This window comes from Gorilla gorilla, chromosome 23 (assembly GCF_029281585.2).
Source record: "Gorilla gorilla gorilla isolate KB3781 chromosome 23, NHGRI_mGorGor1-v2.1_pri, whole genome shotgun sequence".
NCBI classification, from domain to species: domain Eukaryota; kingdom Metazoa; phylum Chordata; class Mammalia; order Primates; family Hominidae; genus Gorilla; species Gorilla gorilla.
The window spans coordinates 37,058,622-37,077,827 of NC_086018.1; positions in this window are offsets into that span (position 1 = coordinate 37,058,622).

The following is a 19,206-nucleotide window of genomic DNA, read 5'->3' on the forward strand; positions in this document are numbered from 1 at the left end:
CTGGTGTCTGACAGGTTTTGTCTGCAACCGTTCCTGCTACATCACCATGTACATTCCAGGCAAGGCTGGTCTCGAATTCCTGACGCCCACCGCTGCCTCCTAAAGTGCTGGGATTAAAGGCATGAGCCATGGCACCTGGTCGACCTTCTCCTTTATGGACCCCAGCCAAATTAATTTGTGCCCACACTAGAGGTCTCATTTAAATTAATCATCTTGGTCGGGCGTGGTGGCTCACACCTATAATCCTAGCACTTTGGGAGGCTAAGGCAGGCAGATCACTTGAGGTCAGTGTCACACGTGTCCATGTGAAGAGACCACTAACAGGTTTTGTGTGAGCAACAAGGCTGTTTATTTCACCTGGGTGCAGGTGGGCTGAACCAGAAAAAGGAGTCAGCAAAGGGTGGTGGGATTATCATTAGTTCTTACAGGTTTGGGATAAACCTATCCCAAACCTATAAGTGTACATTCTTAAAGACATACAAAGTACATTCTTAAGTGTGGGGGAGAATATTACAAAGTACCTTCTTAAGGGCAGGGGAGACTATATGGTATCAGTTTGGGTGGGGCAGGAACAAATCACAATGGTGGAATGTCATCAGTTAAGGCTATTTTCGCTTTTTTTGTGGATCTTCAGTTGTTTCAGGCCATCTGGATGTATACATGCAGGTCACAGGGGATATGATGGCTTAGCTTGGGCTCAGAGGCCAGACATTCCTGTCTTCTTATATGAATAAGAAAAAACAAAATAGTGGTGAAGTGTTGGGGTGGCGAAAATTTTGGGGGGTGGTATGGAGAGATAATGGGCGATGTTTCTCATGGCTGCTTCAAGCGGGATTAGGGGCAGCGTGGGAACCTATGGTGGGAGAGACTAAACTGAAGAAAGATTTTGGGGTAAGGTGATATTTTGGAGTTGTTAGAAGGAGCATTTGTCGTATAGAATTATTGGTGATGGCCTGGATGCGGTTTTGTATGAATTGAGAAACTAAACAGAAGACACAAGGTCTGAATAAAAGAAGGAGAAAAATAGGTTTGTTTTTTTTTTTTTTTTTGAGACAGAGTCTCGCTCTGTTGCCCAGGCTGGAGTGCAGTGGCACGATCTCGGCTCACTGCAGCCTCTGCCTCCCTGTTTCAGACGATTCTCCTGCCTCAGCTTCCTGAGTAGCTGGGACTACAGGTGCACGCCACCACACCCGACTAATTTTTTTGTATTTTTAGTAGAGAAGGGGGTTTCACCATGTTAGCCAGATGGTCTCAATCTCATGACCTCGTGATCCGTCCACCTCAGCCTCCCAAAGTGCTGGGATTACAGGCGTGAGCCACCACACCCAGCCAGAAAAATAGGTATTAAAGGACTAAGAATTGGGAGTACCCAGAACATCCAATTAGACAGTGTCCAAGGGGGTTCAACATAATTATTTGCTTGGTTGGTGAGTTTTTGGCCTCTATCCTTGAATTTTTTTATGTTGTCATATACCTGTCCAGATTGATTTAGGTAAAAACAACACTCTTCATTTAAAAATATACAGAGTCCTCTTTTTTTAGCAGTGAGTAAGTCGATGCCTCGGCGATTTTGGAGGAAAGAGAAATGTAAAGCCAGCAATTGTTCATTTAAGAAGGATTAGAAATGGCTAAGAGAGAGTGAGTTTGATAGTGTGGTGGAGATAGCTGGGGAGAGGTAGAGGGTAGCATAAGAACGGAACCAGAATAAGAGTGAGTATAAAAGTAAAGAATAGGACTTCATCAGGGTGAAAGTACTGGAGGGTACCTTGCCACTGAAGACCTTCTATGGACTTCAAGAGCGACTTAAGGGTGGTGATTTGAAGTAAAACCAGGAGCCTGCAAATACCAAGAGCCTGAGAACCTTCTTGGGTGATTTGACTAATAAAGGCCGGTGCGTTATCAGACTGTATAGAGGTGGGAAGGACAAACCCAGGAATTCTGTCTAAAAGAAGGGAAGAAATGATCACAGTGGACTTCTCAGACCCTGTGGGAAAGGCCTCTACCCATCCAGTGAAAGTGTGTACACAGACCAAGAGGTATTTTAGTTTCCTGACTCAGGGCATGTGAGTAGTCAATTTGCCACTCCTGGGCAGGGCCAAATCCCAGAGCTTGATGTGTAGGGAAGGGAGGGGGCCTGAACAATCCCTGAGGAGTAATAGAATAGCAGATGGAACACTGAGAAGTGATTTCCTTGAGGATAGATTTCCACAATGGAAAGGAAATGAGAGGTTCTAAGAGGCAGGCTAGTGGCTTGTAACCTACATGGAAGAGGTTATGAAAGGACGACAGAATAGACTGGGCCTGTGAGGCTGGAAGGAGATATTTTTCTTGGTCCAAGAACCATTTGCCTTGTATGGGAAGAGATTGATAGGTGGAAGTTTCGGTGGGGGAGTAGGTGGGAGTGACTGATGAGGAGAAAAACCGGCCATGAGGGACAGAAGTTGGAATGCTAGCTGCTTCTTTAGCATTGCCCTGAGCGATGGGATCTGATGCCTTTTGATGGCCCTTGCGGTGAATGACTCCAGCTTCCTTTGGAAGTAAAGCAGCTTTAAGAAGAATTTTTATTAAGGAGGCATTGATGATGGAGGACCCCTGCGTAGTGAGGAAACCTCTTTCTGCCCATATAACAGCATGGTGGTACAGGATATGGAAGGCATATTTAGAGTCAGTATAAATATTGACGTGTAGTCCCTTTGCAAGAGTGAGGGCCTGAGTTAAGGCAATGAGTTTGGCTTGCTGAGAAGTAGTGGAGTGGGGCAGAGTGGTAGCCTCAAGGATAAATATGGAAGATACTATAGCATAGCCTGCCTTTGCTGGTGAGTGGCGATTAGGCCGGGTGGAACTGCCATCAATAAACCAAGTGTGATCAGGGTGAGGAACAGGAAAGAAGGCAATATGGGGAAATGGAGTGAATGCCAGGTGTATCAGAGAGATACAGTCATGGGTGTCAAGTGTGGTATCAGGAATAATGTGGGAGGCCAGACTGAAGTCTGGGCCAGGAACAATGGTAATTTTGGGAGACTCAACAAAGAGTGAGTATAGCTGAAGGAGCCGGAGAGCAGAAAGTATATGCATCAGGTGTGAGGAAGAAAATAGATTTTGGAAGTTATAAGAACTGTAGAGGGTGAGTTGAGCACAGTTTGTGATTTCAAGGGCCTCTGAAAGCATTAAGGCAGTGGCAGCTGCTGCACAGAGACATGATGGCCAGCCTAAAACAGTAAGGTCAAGTTGTTTGGACAAAAAGGCTACAGTGCACAGTAGCCTTGTGTAGGAATCCTGGTCCTTGTGTAAAAACTCCGACTGCACAGCCCTGCACTTTGGCTGTGTGTAATGAAAAGGGTTGGGATGAGTCAGGGAGAGCTAGTGTGGGAGCAGTCTCTAAAGCTGTCTTCAAGGAACGGAAAGAGGAGTAGGGAAAGGATTTAGGATCTATGGGGTCAGCTAGGTTTCCCTTTATGAGTTTACATTAGGTTTTGTTAGTACGGCAAAACCAGGTATCCAAAGATGAAAGTATCCAACCATGCCCAGGAAGGAAAGAAGTTGTTTTTTTGTAGAAGGGGTTGGGGTTTGAGAGATTAGCCAGACATGATTGGCAGGGAGAACATGCATGTTTTCATGAAGAATTATGCTGAGGTAGGTAACGGATGGGGAAGAAATTTGAGCTTTGGAGGGGGGATACCTGATATCCTCTGGAGAATAAATGTTGAAGGAGCAGGAGGGTATCTTACTGAGAAGACTCAAAGGAGGGACTACAAAGTAAAAGGTCATTAATGTATTGAATAAGGTGGGAAGCAGAGGGGTGGAAAGAAAGTAAATCACGAGAAAGGGCTGGCTGAAGTAATGAGGGCTGTCCCTGAAGCCTTGTGGCACTATAGCCCAGGTAAGCTGCTGGGACTGACGTGTGTCAGGGTCAGTCCAGGTAAAAGCAAAGAGAGGCTGGGATGAAGGGTGCAAAGGAATAGTAAAGAAACCATGTTTGAGATCCAGGACAGAATAATGGGTTGTGGAGGGAGGTATTGAGGATAGGAGAGTATATGGGTTTGGCACCATAGGGTGGATAGGCAAGACAATTTGGTTGATAAGGCACAGATCCTGAACTAACCTATAAGGCTTGTCCAGTTTTTGGACAGGTAAAAGGGGGGAGTTGTAAGGAGAGTTTATAGGCTTTAAAAGGCCATGCTGTAACGGGGGAGTGATAACAGGCTTTAATCCTTTTAAAGTGTGCTGTGGGATGGGATATTGGCATTGAGCAGGATAAGGGTGATTAGGTTTTAATGGGATGGTAAGGGGTGCATGATCAGTCACTAAGGAGGGAGTAGAGGTGTCCCATACTTGTGGATTAAGGTAGGAAGACACAAGGGGAGGACGTGAAGGAGGCTCTGAACTGGGAAAAAGGGCGGCAATGAGGTGTGGCTGTAGCCCAGGAGTAGTCAGGGAACAAGAAAATTTGGTTAAAGTGTCCTGACCTAATAAGGGAGCTGGGCAGGTGGGGATAAATAAAAAAGAGTGAATAAAGAATGTTGTCCAAGTTGGTGCCACAGTTGGGGAGTTAAGAATGTTGTCCAAGTTGGTGCCAGAGTTGGGGAGTTTTAAGAGGTTTAGAAGCCTGGCCGTCAATACCCACAACAGTTATGGAGGCAAGGGAAACACGCTTTTGAAAAGAAGGTAATGTGGAGTGGGTAGCCTCCGTATTGATCAAGAAGGGGACAGACTTACCCTCCACTGTAAGAGTTACTCAAAGGGTCCGTGATGGTCCGGGAGGTTTCTGAGGCAATCGGACAGCGTCAGTCTTCAGCCACTAAGCCGAGAAGATCTGGGAAGGAGTCAGTCAGAGAACCTTGAGCCAGAGTTTGAGGGGCTCTGGGACTGTCTGCTGGGCTAGTTGGACAGTCCGATTTCCAGTGGGGTCCTGCACAGGTGGGGCATGGCTTAGGAGGAATCCTGGGCTGTGGGCATTCCTTGCCCCAGTGGCCAGATTTCTGGCACTTGAAGCAAGATCCTGGGGAAGGCAGTCCTGGAGGAATGCCTGACCCTTGCAGTTTAGGCGTTCTGAAGTTCTTGTGTGCTGGAGATGTGGCTGGGGTTTCTCTCACAGCAGAGGCAAATAATAGCAACTCTTCTCTATTATTGTACACCTTGAAGGTGAGGTTAATTAAGTCCTGTTGTGGGGTTGAGGGCCAGAATCCAATTTTTGGAGCTTTTTCTAATGTCAGGAGTGGATTGGGTAATAAAATGCATATTGAGAACACGACAGCCTTCTGGCCCCTCTGGGTCTAGGGCGGTAAAGCATCTAAGGGTTGTTGCCAAACGGGCCATGGACTGAGCGGGGTTTTCATATTTGATGAAAAAGAGCCTAAACGCTAACTGATTTGGGAGAGGTTGGGTAAAGAAAAAGGAGCATTAACCTTGGCTATGCCTTCAGCTCCAGCCACCTCTCTAAGAGGAAACAGTTGGGCAGGTGGGGGAGGGCTAAACGCAGAACAAAACTGTAAGCCAGACCCGGTGTGAGGAGGGGAAGTGATAGAAGGATTATAGGGTGGGGGAGCAGAGGCTGGCGAAGAGTTGGGACCTGGCTCAGCCTGGCGAGGAGCAGCCTGAGGAGAAGGGGAGAGGTCAGATGAGTCTGTGGAAAAGGAGGATTCAAAGGACTCAGAGCTTGGGGTGGAGACTGAAGGAACAGACAGGAGAGAAAGAAGAAAGTTTTGGGATGAGTCTCATCAGGAGCAGAGATTAGGAAGGGACTGAAGTGTAAAAGAATGCCTGGACATCAGATACCTCAGACCATTTGTCCATTTTATGACAAGAATTATCTAGATCTTGTGGGATGGAGAAATTGAAAGTGCCACTTTCTGGCTGTTTGGAATCATTGTCGAGTTTGTACTGGGGCCAAGCGGTGTTGCAGAAGAAAATAAGACGCTTAGGTTTTAGTTCAGGTCTGAGCTGAAGAGGTTTTAAGTCTTTGAGAACACAGGCTAAGGGAGAAGAAGGAGGAATGGAGGGTGGAAGGTTGCCCATAGTGAAGGAGGCAATCCCAGAGAACAGAGAGGGTAGAGACACGGAGAAGAGGGGGTAGTGAGCAGCCCTGGGCTGCAATGTGGGTGAGCAGTCAAAGCAGACATCCCCACAATTGACTGACCACCAAGGGAATGTGGGTGAATAATCAGGCAGGCATCCCCGCAGAGATCACACACCAATGGAGTGTGGGTGAATAATCAGGCAGGTGTCTCCGCGGTGATTAAACACCAAGGGAAGGCTGTCTTCCCGAGTCCATGACCGGCGCCGGAGTTTTGGGTCCATGGATAAAATGTGTCTCCTTGTCTCTACTAGAGAGGAAAAAGAACTGGAATTGGAAGGACAGGAAGATTGAAGGGTAGTGAGAGAGGAAGGCTGGAGGGTAGTGAGAGAGGCTGGAGAAGAGCGAAAAGACCGCTTACCTGATTTGAAATTGGTGAGATGTTCCTTCGGCTGGTTGGTCTGAGGACCTGAGTTGTAGGTGGATCTCCTCACAGAGTGAGGGTGAGGACAGGGGACTGGTCTCCCGAAGGAGTCCTCCCGTCCCGAGTTTTGGCACCAAATGTCACGCGCATCTGTGTGAAGAGACCACCAACAGGCTTTGTGTGAGCAACAAGGCTGTTTATTTCATCTGGGTGTGGGCGGGCTGAGTCCGAAAAAGGATTCAGCAAATGGTGGTGGGATCATCATTAGTTCTTATAGGTTTGGGATAGGCGTACAAAGTACAGTCTCAAGAGTGGGGACAATATTACAAAGTACATTCTCAAGACTGGGGAGAATATTACAAAGTACCTTCTTAAGGGCGGGGGAGAATATATCATATCAGTTAGGGTGGGGCAGGAAAAAACCACAATGGTGGAATGTCATCAGTTAAGGTTATTTTCACTTATTTTGTGGATCTTCAGTTGCTTCAGGCCAGGTGGATGTATATGTGCAGGTCACAGGGGATATGATGGCTTAGCTTCGGCTCAGAGGCCTGACAGTCAGGAGTTCAAAACAAGCCTGGTCAACATGGTGAAACCCCGTCTCTACTAAAAATACAAAAAAATTAGCCAGGCGTGGTAGTGGATGCCTGTAATCTCAGCTACTTGGGAGGCTGAGGCAGGAGAATCGCTGGACCTTGGGAAGCAGAGGTTACAGTGAGCCGAGATCATGCCATTGCACTCCAACCTGGAAGACAGAGTGAGACTGCATCTCAAAATAAAAATAAAAATAAATTAATCATCTGTTGGCTGGGTGTGGTGGCTCACACCTGTAATCTCAGCACTTTGGGAGGCCAAGGTAGGCGGATAACCTGAGGTCAGGAATTCAAGACCAGCCTGGCCAACATGGCAAAACCCCGTCTCTACTAAAAATACAAAAAGTAGCTGGGCATGGTGGTGGGCACATGTAATCCCAGCTACTCGGGAGGCTGAGGCTTGAATCGCTTGAACCAGGGAGGCAGAGGTTGCAGTGAGCCGAGATGGTGCCACTGCACTCCAGCTTGGGCAACGGAGTGAGACTCCTTCTCTAAAAAAATTAATTAATGAATTAATTAATCATCTGTTGAAAAGGACCTGTCTCCAAATACAACCACACATTGAGGTAGAGGGGTTAGGGCTTCAATATATTGATTTTTGGGAGAAACAGGGCAACATGGCAACAAGCCACAGTCATTGTGGGCGGGCCTGAGTGGGGAGTGCAGGGGTTCCTGTCCTGTGTGTCTGTCTCCCAGGGGAGTCCTGACCTGACCTTCACAGCCCCTCCACCCAGACCTTCCTGCGTGTTCCACCCAGCCCACCCTCCTGCACCCAAGAGCACCAGCCCTCCCTTCTGCTCATGCCCCTCCCTTCTCAAATCCCTCCCAGCAGTGCAGCTCTGGGCTAGGACACAGCTTAGGGAACGTGACTGAGAAAGAGCCAAGAAAACTTGATCAGTGATCAAGTTGGTGTTTAAGTAAGATTTTCAATAAAAAGTAGAATTGGGTACTACATGGAGGCTTGAGATGCTCAGAGCTTTTTGAGAAAGCAGAACAGGAAGTAGAAGGGCAACCAGGAACCAGAGGGGCCAGAGAACCGGAAGCGCGGGCCCTCCGAGGAGGCAGGGAGTGGGCACCTGGGTCTTGGGCCTGTCGACAAAAAGAGTCAAACTCTGTGAAATATTTGAAGAGATGTATTCTCAGCCAAATACGAGTGACCATGGCCCGTAACACAGGGCTCAGGAGGTCCTGATAACATGTGCCCAAGGTGGTGGGGGTGCAACTTGGTTTTATATATTTTAGAGAGGCAAGAGCTATCAATCAAATACATTTGAGAAATACAGGAGCTGGGTACAGTGGCTCATGCCTGTAATCCCAGTGCTTTGGGAGGCTGAGGTGGGTGGATCATGAGGTCAGGAGTTCGAGACCAGCCTGGCCAACACAGTGAAACCCTGTCTCTACTAAAAATACCAAAAATTAGCCGGTGTGATGATGTGCACCTGTAATCCCAGCTACTCAGGAGGCTGAGGCAGGAGAATCACGTGATCCTGGGAGACGGAGGTTGCAGTGAGCCGAGATCGCGCAAGTGCACTCCAGCCAGGGCGATGGTGTAAGATTCCATCTCAAAAAAAAAAAGAAAGAAATACACTGGTGGCTGGACACAGCAGCTCACGCCTGTAATCATAGCACTTTGGGAGGCCAAGCCAGGTGGATCACGTGGGGTCAAGAGTTTGAGACCAGCCTGGCCAACATGGCAAAACCCTGTCTCCACTGAAAATACAAAAATTAGCTGAGTGTGGTGGTGGGCGCCTATAACCCCAGCTACTTGGGAGACTGAGGCAGGACAATTGCGTGAACCCAGGAGGCAGAGGTTGCAGTGAGCCAAGAGCATGCCACTGCACTCCAGCCTTGGAGACAGAGCAAGACTCTGTATCAAAAGAAAAGAAAAGAAATACATTGGTTTGGTTCAGAAAGGTCGGATGACTCAAAGTGAGGGGAGGGGGTTTGGGGGGCTTCCAGGGTACAGGTAAATTTAAATATTTTGTGGGCCGTGCACAGTGGCTCACACCTGTAGTTGCAGCACTTTCGGAGGCTGAGGCAGGCGGATCACGAGGTCAGGAGATAGAGACCATCCTGACTAACACGGTGAAACCCCATCTCTACTAAAAATACAAAAAATTAGCTGGGCGTGGTGGCGGTCGCCTGTAAGCCCAGCTGCTCGGGAGGCTGAGGCAGGAGAATGGCGCGAACCCGGAAGGCAGAGCTTGCAGTGAGCTGAGATCGCACCACTGCAGTCCAGACTGGGTGACAGAGCAAGACTCCATCTCAAAAACAAACAAACAAAAAACATTTTCTGGTTGACGATTGGTTGAGTTTGTCTAGAGACCTGGCATCCATAGAAAGGAAACGTTCAGGTTAAGATAAAAGATTGTGGAGACCAAGGTTCTTTTGAAGTCTCATAGTGGCTGCCCTTAGAGACAATAGATGACAAATGTTTCCCATTCAGGTCTTTAAAAGGTGCAATTAGTTAATATGTTTAGGACTGGGAAGGTCTGGAAGAAAAAGATCCAGCTATATTAATAGAGATTCTTTGCAGATGCAAATTTTGCCCCACAAAGGACAACTTTGCAGGGCCATTTCAAGATATGTCAAAGAAACATGCTTTGGGGTAAAATATTTTGTCTTTCTTCTTTGTCATGTAATTTTGTGCCTGAGCCAGACTGGAAAATATCTCACAATATATAGGGTTAAATAAAACCCATCTGGGCCGGGTTCAGTGGCTCATGTCTGTAATCCCAGCACTTTGGGAGGCCTAGGTGCGTGGATCACCTGAGGTCAGGAGTTCGAGACTGGCCTGGCCAACATGGTGAAACCCCATCTCTACTAAAAATACAAAAATTAGCTGGGCGTGGTGGCGGGTGCCTGTAATCTCAGCTACTTGGGAGGCTGAGGAAGGAGAATCGCTTGAACCAGTGAGGCAGAGGTTTCAGTGAGCCAAGACTACACCATTGTACTCTAGCCTGGGCAAGAAGAGTGAAACTCAGTCTTAATTAAAATAAAATGAAATAAAATAAAATAAAAATAGAAGGCATCTGATGAGGATATATGCTTGGTAGGGCATGACTCCCCAGACCTCTTAGATAGTGTCACAAACGTCCATGTGTAGAGAGTCCACAGTAGGCTTCGTATGAGCAACAAGGTTATTTATTTCACTTGGGTGCAAGTGGGCTGAGTCCGGAAAGAGAGTCAGCAAAGGGAGATAGGGGTGGGGCAGTTTTATAGGATGTTGGTAGGCAGTGGAAAATTACAGTCAAAGGGGGTTTTTCTCTTGCGGGCAGGGGCAGGGGTTACAAGGTGCTTGGTGGGGGAGCTTCTGAGACTCATTGTCCAGGAGAAATAACTTCACAAGGTAATGTCATCAGTTAAGGCAGGAACCGGCAATTTTCACTTCTTTTGTGGTTTTTCAGTTGCCTCAGGCCATCTGGAGGTATTTGTGCAGGCTTGGGCTCAGAGGCCTGACATTCCTGTCTTCTTATATTCATAAGAAAAATAAAACAAAATAGGGGTGAAGTGTTGGGGCAGTGAAAGTTTTTGGGGGTGGTATGGAGAGATAATGGGTGATGTTTCTCAGGGCTGGTTTCAGTGGGATTAGGGGCATCGTGGGAGAGATTAAACTGAAGAAAGATTTTGGGGTAAAGGGTGATAAACCAAGTGTGATCAGGGTGAGGAACAAGAAAGAAGGAAATGGAGTGAATGCCAGGTGGATCAGAGAGATACAGTCATGGGGGTCAGATGTGGTATCAGGAATAATGTGGGAGACTGGATTTAAGTCTGGGCCAGGAACAATGATAATTGTGGGAGACTCAACAAAGAGTGAGAACAACTGAAGGAGCCGGTGGGGGCAGAAAGTGTATGTGTCAAGTGTGAAGAGAAAAATAGATTTTGAAATTTATGGGAACTGTAGAGAGTAAGTGGAGCATGAGCATAGCTTTTGATTTTGAAGGCCTCTAAAAGTATAAAGCAGCAGCAGCCACCGCACAGAGACATGTGGGCTAGCCCAGAACAGTAAGGTCAAGTTGTTTGGACAGAAAGGCTACAGGGTGCTGTCCCAGCTCTTGTGTAAATTCCGACCGCACAGTCCTGTACTTCGGCTGTGTGTAATGGAAAGGGTTGGGTTGAGTTAAGAAGAGCTAGTGTGGGAGCAGCTTCTAGGGCTGTTTTTAAGGCATGGAAAGAGGAGTGGGGAAGAATTTAGGATCTATGGGGTCACCTAGGTTTCCTTTTGTGAGTTTATGTAATGGTTTAGCCAGGATGGCAAAACCAGGTATCCAAAGGCAAAAGTACTTAACCATGCGTAGGAAGGAAAGGAGTTGTTGCTTTGTAGAAGGGGTTAGGGTTTGGGACATTTGCCAGACACAATCAGCAGGGAGATCACGCGTGTTTGCATGAAGAATTACGGTGAGGTAGGTAACGGATGGAGACAAAATTTGAGCTTTGGAGGGGGATACCCGATATCCTTTGGAGAATAAATGTTAAAGGAGCAGGAGGGTGTCTTGTTGAGAAGATTCAAAGGAGGGGCTATAAAGTAGAAGATCATCAAAATATTGAATAAGGTGAGAAGTAGATGGACGGAAAGAAAGTAAATCATGAGAAAGAACTTGGCTGAAGTAATGAGGGCTGTCCCTGAAGTCTTGTGGCAGGACAGCCCAGGTAAGCTGCTGGGACTGATGGTGTCAAGGTCAGTCCAGGTAAAAGCAAAGAGAGGCTGGTATGAGGGGTGCAGGGGAATAGTGAAAAAAGCATCTTTAAGATCAAGAACGGAATAGTGAGTTGTGGAGGAAGGTATTGAGGACAAAAGAGTGTACGGGTTGGGCACCACCAGGTGGATAGGCAAAACAATTTGGTTGATAAGGCACAGATCCTGAACAAACCTGTAATACTTGTCCAGTTTTTGGACAGGTAGGACAGGAGAGTTGTAAGGAGAGTTTGTAGGCTTTAAAAAGCCATATTGTAACAGGCTGGTGATAAGAGGCTTTAACCTTTTTAAAGCCTGCTGTGGGGTGGGATATTGGCATTGAGCAGGATAAGGGTGATAGGGGTGGGACAGTTTTATAGGATTTGGGTGAGTAGCGGAAAATTACAGTCAAAGGGGATTTTTCTCTTGCGGGCAGGGGTGGGGGTTACAAGGTGCTTGGTGGGGGAGCTTCTGAGACTCATTGTCCAGGAGAACGGATTTCACAAAGTAATGTCATCATTTTCACTTCTTTTGTGGTTCTTCAGTGCCTCAGGCCATCTGGATGTATACGCGCAGGCTGGGCTCAGAGGACTGACAGGTAGGAATTTGGGAAAGATAAAAAAAAAAAAAATCAGAGCTTAGTCCTCACGCCTATGAACTAAAAATAAAATCCTTAGCCCCCACTTACCAACTTTGGCCCCTAGTGGCCAAGGGTATCTCAGAAAAACCTTAAAACTGAGTTCCTGGCCGTGATGGGAGCGGAGGTCAGGCACGCCTCATTATCACCCCGCCCTTTTGCAGTTTAGACACAACTGACCAGCAGTAATGTTAAAACAGAATCATAAGACGGGCAGAACCAGAACAGACTCTTCATGGCAATCAGATACCAAATCACAACCAGGACCTCAGGCCGTGCCAGGCAAGGGTGAGGTCACACACCCCACACTTCAACAGTCAACTCTGTTCTGCCTGCCCCAAGATTTTTCTTTTGCTAGTTTAGCAGCTAAACAAGAACTGCCTCGAGATAAAGATGAAAACAATCACAGCTCACCCAGCGCCCTGACACGGAGCAACAGAGCCCCTGCTCCACGGCCCTAACTCCAGCTTTCCCTGGGCAAGAGACTGATTTCAGTAACTTTCTCCAGATCAGAAGACCACGGACAACAGACTGGTTCTGCATGGTTTACAGACCTGGCAAATTTCAGTGTCTTCATGTCCTGAAAAGACCCTTTGACATACAGGCTTAATTGTAGTACATTTAAATGTTGTCCTTTGGGAGGCTGAGGTGGGCGGATCACGAGGTCAGGAGATCGAGACCATCCTGTCCAACATGGTGAAACCCCGTCTCTACTAAAAAGGCAAACATTAGCAGGGCGTGGTGGCGCACACCTGTAATCGCAGCTACTCAGGAGGCTGAGGCAGGAGAATCACTTGAATCCGGAATACAGAGGTTGCAGTGAGTCGAGATCTCTCCACTGCACTCCAGCCTGGTGACAGAGTGAGACCCCATCTCAAAAAAAAAAAAAAAAAAAAAAATTCCTCATGAGAGAGTTAAAGTTCGTCGTATTCTCACACTGAGATTTTGGAATGAGCTGTGTATTTTACACGTGCCAAAGTCTCTAATCAGAGCCCTATTTCATGTGCTCAGTAGCTTCTGTGGTCAACCTTCAACTCCACGGGACAATGCTGGTCCAATGGCCTCCCCAGCAGAAGACAGGCAGGGAACAAGGCTGACCCCAGAGGGCCAGGCCACAGCAGGGGCTGAGGATGCCTGGTGAATGGATGCCTGGGAGAAAGGATGCCAGAATTCGTGCTCGAGGGCATGATGAAACAGGGAAAGATTCAATAAAATAAAGAAGGAAGGGGACGGCTGCGGTGGCTCACGCCTGTAATTCCAGCACTTTGGGAGGCTGAGGGGGGCGGATCACAAGGTCAGGAGTTCGAGACCAGCCTGGCCAATATGGTGAAACCCTGTCGCTACTAAAAATACAACATTTAGATGGGCATGGTGTCACGAGCCTGTAGTCCCACCTACTCGGGAAGCTGAGGCAGGAAAATCCCTTGAACCTGGGAGACAGAGGTTGCAGTGAGACGAGATTGTGCCATTGCACTCGAGCCTGGCTACAGAGTGAGACTCTGTCTCAGAAAAAAATAAAAATTAAAAATAAAGAAGGAAGGAGAAGGACGGAAGGGAATCTCAATGAACAAAATGCACTGGGGCCTACTATGTACCCAGAAAAATGAAAAGTAAATAAATAAAATAAGGACTTGCATGGTGGTTTATGCTCATAGTCCTAGAACTCTGGAACTCTGGAAGGCTGAGGCAGGAGGATCGCTTGAGCCCAAGAGTTTGAGATCAGCCTAGGCAACATGCGAAACCCATCTATACAAAAAGATACAAAAACATACAAAAAAAATTAGCCAGGTGTGGTGGCACGTGCCTGCAGTCCCAGCTAATCAGGAGGCTGAGGTAGGAAGATTCCTTGAGCCTGGGAGGTCAAGGCTGCAGTGAGCCCAGATCGCACCACTGCACCCCAGCCTGGGCAACAGGGAGAGACCCTGTCTCAAAAATAAATAAATAAGGAAACGCCCTGGGGCTCCAGGCCCACTCTCTGCTCCCATCACCCCACCCCCGCACTCCTCCTGCTCCTGGTCTGAGCTCCCCCTGCCCTCCTCCTCCTCCTTCCCCAGGTCAATCCTGAGACCCATAGTCATGCAGAAAGGTGCTTCCTCTCTTGGTTCTGCGACAACACACTGTCTCCTAACAAAAACTACCAGGTCACCTGGTACACATCTTGGAGCCCTTGCCCAGAGTGTGCAGGGGAGGTGGCGAGTTCCTGGCCAGGCACAGCAACGTGAAGCTCACCATCTTTGCCGCCCGCCTCTACTACTTCCAGTATCCATATTACCAGCAGGGGCTCCGCAGGCTGAGTCAGGAAGGGGCCTCCGTGGAGATCGTGGGCTACAAAGGTGAGACGTAGGGGGCTGAGGTGAGCGGGTGCGGGAGGGACAGCATGAGGGGCAGATGGGTCTCCTGATATGGTGAACACCACCCGGACTGCGTGTATGTCCCAAATTACAATTCTTTCTTTGCTAATGACACGTGAAATTTAGAGGCTCTTCTCCACACTTTAAATTTGACTCGATATTTTCAAGGCAGATGTAAGTTATTAGAGAATGAGACTCTCTATAAAAATGACCCCTTCATGCTGTGGCCTCCACAGAAGATGCCCCGGGTCACGTGCCCACATGGCAGGCATTTATTTTCTCACAGCTCTGGAGGCTGCAAGTCCACGTTCGAGGGGTGGGTTGGGTTGTTTGCTCTGAGGCCGCTCCTCCTGGCTGGCAGAGAGTCTCTTCTGGCTGTGTCCTCTGTGGCCTTTCCTCTTTGCACCTGCACCTCTGGGATCTCTCTGCCTCCAAATATCAACTGCTTTTTTTTTTTTTTTTTTTTTTTGAGACAGAGTTTTGCTCTTGCTGTCCAGGCTGGAGTGCAATGGCAGAATCTCAGCTCACTGCTACCTCTGCCTTCTGAGTTCAAGCGATTCTGCCTCAGCCTCCCGAGTAGTTGGGACTACAGGCATGCGCCACCACGTCCGGCTAATTTTGTAGTTTTAGTAGAGACGGGGTTTCTCCATGTTGCTCAGGCTGGTCTTGAACTTGTGAGCTCAAGTGATCCACCCTCCTCGGCCTCCCAAAGTGCTGGGATTACAGGTATGAGCCATTGTACCCAGGCTTTTTTTTTTTTTTTTTTTTGAGAGGAGGTTTCACTCTGTTGCCCAGGCTAAAGTGCAGCGGTAGAATCACTGCTCACTGCAACCTCTGCCTCCTGGGTTCAAGCAATTCTCCTGCCTCATCTTCCTGAGCAGCTGGGATTACAGGTGCCCAGAACCACTCTACTAATTTTCGTGTTTTTTAGTAGAGATGGGGTTTCACCGTGTTGGCCAGGCTGGTCTCGAATTCCTGACTGCCCACCTCAGCCTCCCAAAGTGCTGGGATTAAGGCATGAGCCAGGGCACTTGGCCACCCTTCTCCTTTATGGACCCCAGCCAAGTGAATTTGTGCCCATACTAGAGGTCTCGTTTAAAGTAATCATCTCGGCCGGGCGTGGTGGTTCATGCCTGTAATCCTAGCACTTTGAGAGGCTGAGGCCAGCAGATTACTTGAGGTCAGGAGTTGGAAACATGCCTGGTCAACATGGTGAAACCCCGTCTCTACTAAAAATATAAAAAAATTATCCAGGCGTGGTAGTGGACGCCTGTAATCTCAGCTACTCCGGAGGCTGAGGCAGGCGAATCGCTGGAACCTGGGAGGCAGAGGTTGCAGTGAGCTGAGATCGTGCCATTGCACTCCAGCCTGGAAGACAGAGTGATGCTGCATCTCAAAAAATAAATAAAAAAAAAATAAACAGAAATTAATTATCCATTGGCTAGGTGTGGGCTCACGCCTGCAATCCCAGCACTTTGGGAGGCCAAGGCGGGTGGATCACCTGATGTCAGGAATTCAAGACCAGCCTGGCCAACATGGCAAAACCCCGTCTCTACTAAAAATACAAAAATTAGCTGGGCGTGGTGGCAGGTGCCTCTAATCCCAGCTACTTGGGAGGCTGAGGCTTGAATCGCTTGAACCAGGGAGGCAGAGGTTGCAGTGAGCCGAGATGGTGCCACTGCACTCTAGCTTGGGCGACAGAGTGAGACTCTGTCTCTAAAAAAATTAATTAATGAATTAATTAATCATCTGTTGAAAAGGACCTGTCTCCAAATACAACCACACATTGAGGTAGAGGGGTTAGGGCTTCAATATATTGATTTTTGGGAGAAACAGGGCAACACAGCAAGAAGCCAGTCACTGCAGGCGGGCCTGAGTGGGGAGTGCAGGGGTTCCTGTCTTATGTATCTGTCTCCCAGGGGAGTCCCGACCTGACCCTCACAGCCCCTCCACTCAGACCTTCCTGCGTGCTCCACCCACTTCATTCCTCCTGCACCCAACAGCACCCAGCCCTCCTGCCTCCTCATGCCCCTCCCTTCTGAAATCCCTCCCAGCAGTGCAGCTCTGGGCTAGGACACAGCCTAGGGAACGTGACTGAGAAAGAGCCAAGAAAACACTCAGTGATGAAGTTGGTGTTTAAGTAAGATTTTCAGTGAAAAGTAGAATTGGGTACTACATGGAGGCTTGAGATGTTCAGACCTTTTGGAAAAAGCAGAACAGAAAGTAGAAGGGCAACCAGGAACCAGAGGGGCCAGAGAACCGGAAGAGCGGGCCCTCCGAGGAGACAGGGAGTAGGCACCTGGATCTTGGGCCTGTCAACGAAGAGTCAAGCTCAGTAAAATATTTGAAGAGATGTATTCTCAGCCAAATATGAGTGACCACGGCCTGTGACACAGCCCTCAGGAGGTCCTGAGAACATGTGCCCAAGGTGGTGGGGGTGCAGCTTAGTTTTATACATTTTAGAGGGGCATGGGCCATCAATCAAATACATTTAAGAAATACAGGAGCTGGGCGCGGTGGCTCACACCTGTAATCCCAGTGCTTTGGGAGGCTGAGGCAGGTGGATCACGCGTTCAGGAATTCAAGACCACCCTTGCCAACATAGTGAAACCCTGTCTCTACTAAAAATACAAAAAATTAGCTGGGTGTGGTGGTGTGCACCTGTAATCCCAGCTACTCGGGAGATTGAGGCAGAAGAATTGCATGAACCCAGGAGGCAGAGGTTGGAGTGAGCCAAGACCACGCCACTGCACTCCAGCCTGTGGGACAGAGCAAGACTCTGTTCCAAAAAAAAAAAAAAAAGAAAAAAGAAAAGAAAAGAAGAGAAAAGGCCAGGTGTGGTGTCTCATGCCTGTAATCCCAGCACTTTGGGAGGCCGAGGCGGGTGGATCACGAGGTCAGGAGATCGAGCCCAGTCTGGCCAGCATAGTGAAACCGCGTCTCTACTAAAAATACACAAAAAGTTAGCCAGGTGTGGTGGTGCGCACCTGTAAACTCAGCTAGTCAGGGGGCTGAGGCAGGAGAATCGCGTGAACCCGGGAGGCAGAGGTTGCAGTGAGCCAAGATTGCGCCACTGCCCTCCAGCCTGGGCGACAGAGCAAGACGCCATCTCAAAAAAAAAAAAAAAGAAAAGAAAAAAGAAAAAAAAGAAACAAAAAAAGTAAAGAAAAGAAATACATTGGTTTAGTCCGGAAAGGTCAGACGACTCAAAGTGAGGGAAAGGGGGTTGGGGGGCTTCCAGGCTACAGGTAAATTTAAACATTTTCTGGTTGAGGATGGGTTGAGTTTGTCTAGAGACCTGGCATCCATAGAAAGGAAATGTTCAAGTTAAGATAAAAGATTGTGGAGACCAAGATTATTTTGAAGTCTCATAATGGCTGCCCTTAGAGATAATAGATGACAAATGTTTGCCATTCAGGTCTTTAAAAGGTCCAATTAGTTAATCTGTTTAGGACTGGGAAGGCCTAGAAGAAAAAGATCCAGCTATGTTAATAGAGGTTCTTTACAGATGCAAATTTTCCCCCACCAAGGACAACTTTGCAGGGCCATTTCAAGATAGGGCAAAGAAACACGTTTTGGGGTAAAATATTTTATCTTTCTTCTTTGTCACATAATGTTGTGCCTGAGTCAGATTGGAAAGTAACTCAAAATATATAGGGTTAAATAAAACCCATTTGTGCCAGGCGCGGTGGCTCATGTCTGTAATCCCAGCACTTTGGGAGGTCGAGGCGGGTGGATCATCTGAAGTCGGGAGTTCGAGACCAGCCTGGCCAACATGATGAAACCCCATCTCTACTAAAAATACAAAAATTAGCCAGGCATGGTGGCAGGGACCTATAATCCCAGCTATTTGGGAGGCTGAGACAGGATAATCGCTTGAACCCGGGAGGCGGAGGTTGCAGTGAGCCGAGACCGCACCATTGCACTCCAGCCCGGGCAAGAAGAGGGAAACTCGGCCTCCATTAAAATACAGTAAGGTAAAAAAAAAAAAAAAAAAATAGAACCCCTCTGATGAGGATGTATGGGTTGTAAGGCATGACTCCCCAGACCCCTTAGATAGGATTTTGGGCAAGATTCAATAAAAACAAATCAGAGCTTAGTCCAAAGGCCTATGAACTGAAAATAAAATCTTTAGCCCCCGCCATCCCCCCACCAACTTTGGCCCCTAGTGGCCAAGGGTATCTCAGAAAAACCTTAAAACTGAGTTCCCAGCCATGATGGGAGGGGAGGTCAGGCACGCCTCATTATCACCCCGCCCTTTTGCAGTTTAGACACAACTGACCAGCAGTAATGTTAAAACAGAATCATAAGACGGGCAGAACCAGAACACACTCTTCATGGCAATCAGATACCAAATCACAACCAGGACCTCAGGCCGTGCCAGGCAAGGGTGAGGTCACACACCCCACACTTCAACAGTCAACTCTGTTCTGCCTGCCCCAAGATTTTTCTTTTGCTCTAGCAGCTAAACAAGCACTGCCTCCAGATAAAGATGAAAACAATCACAGCTCAC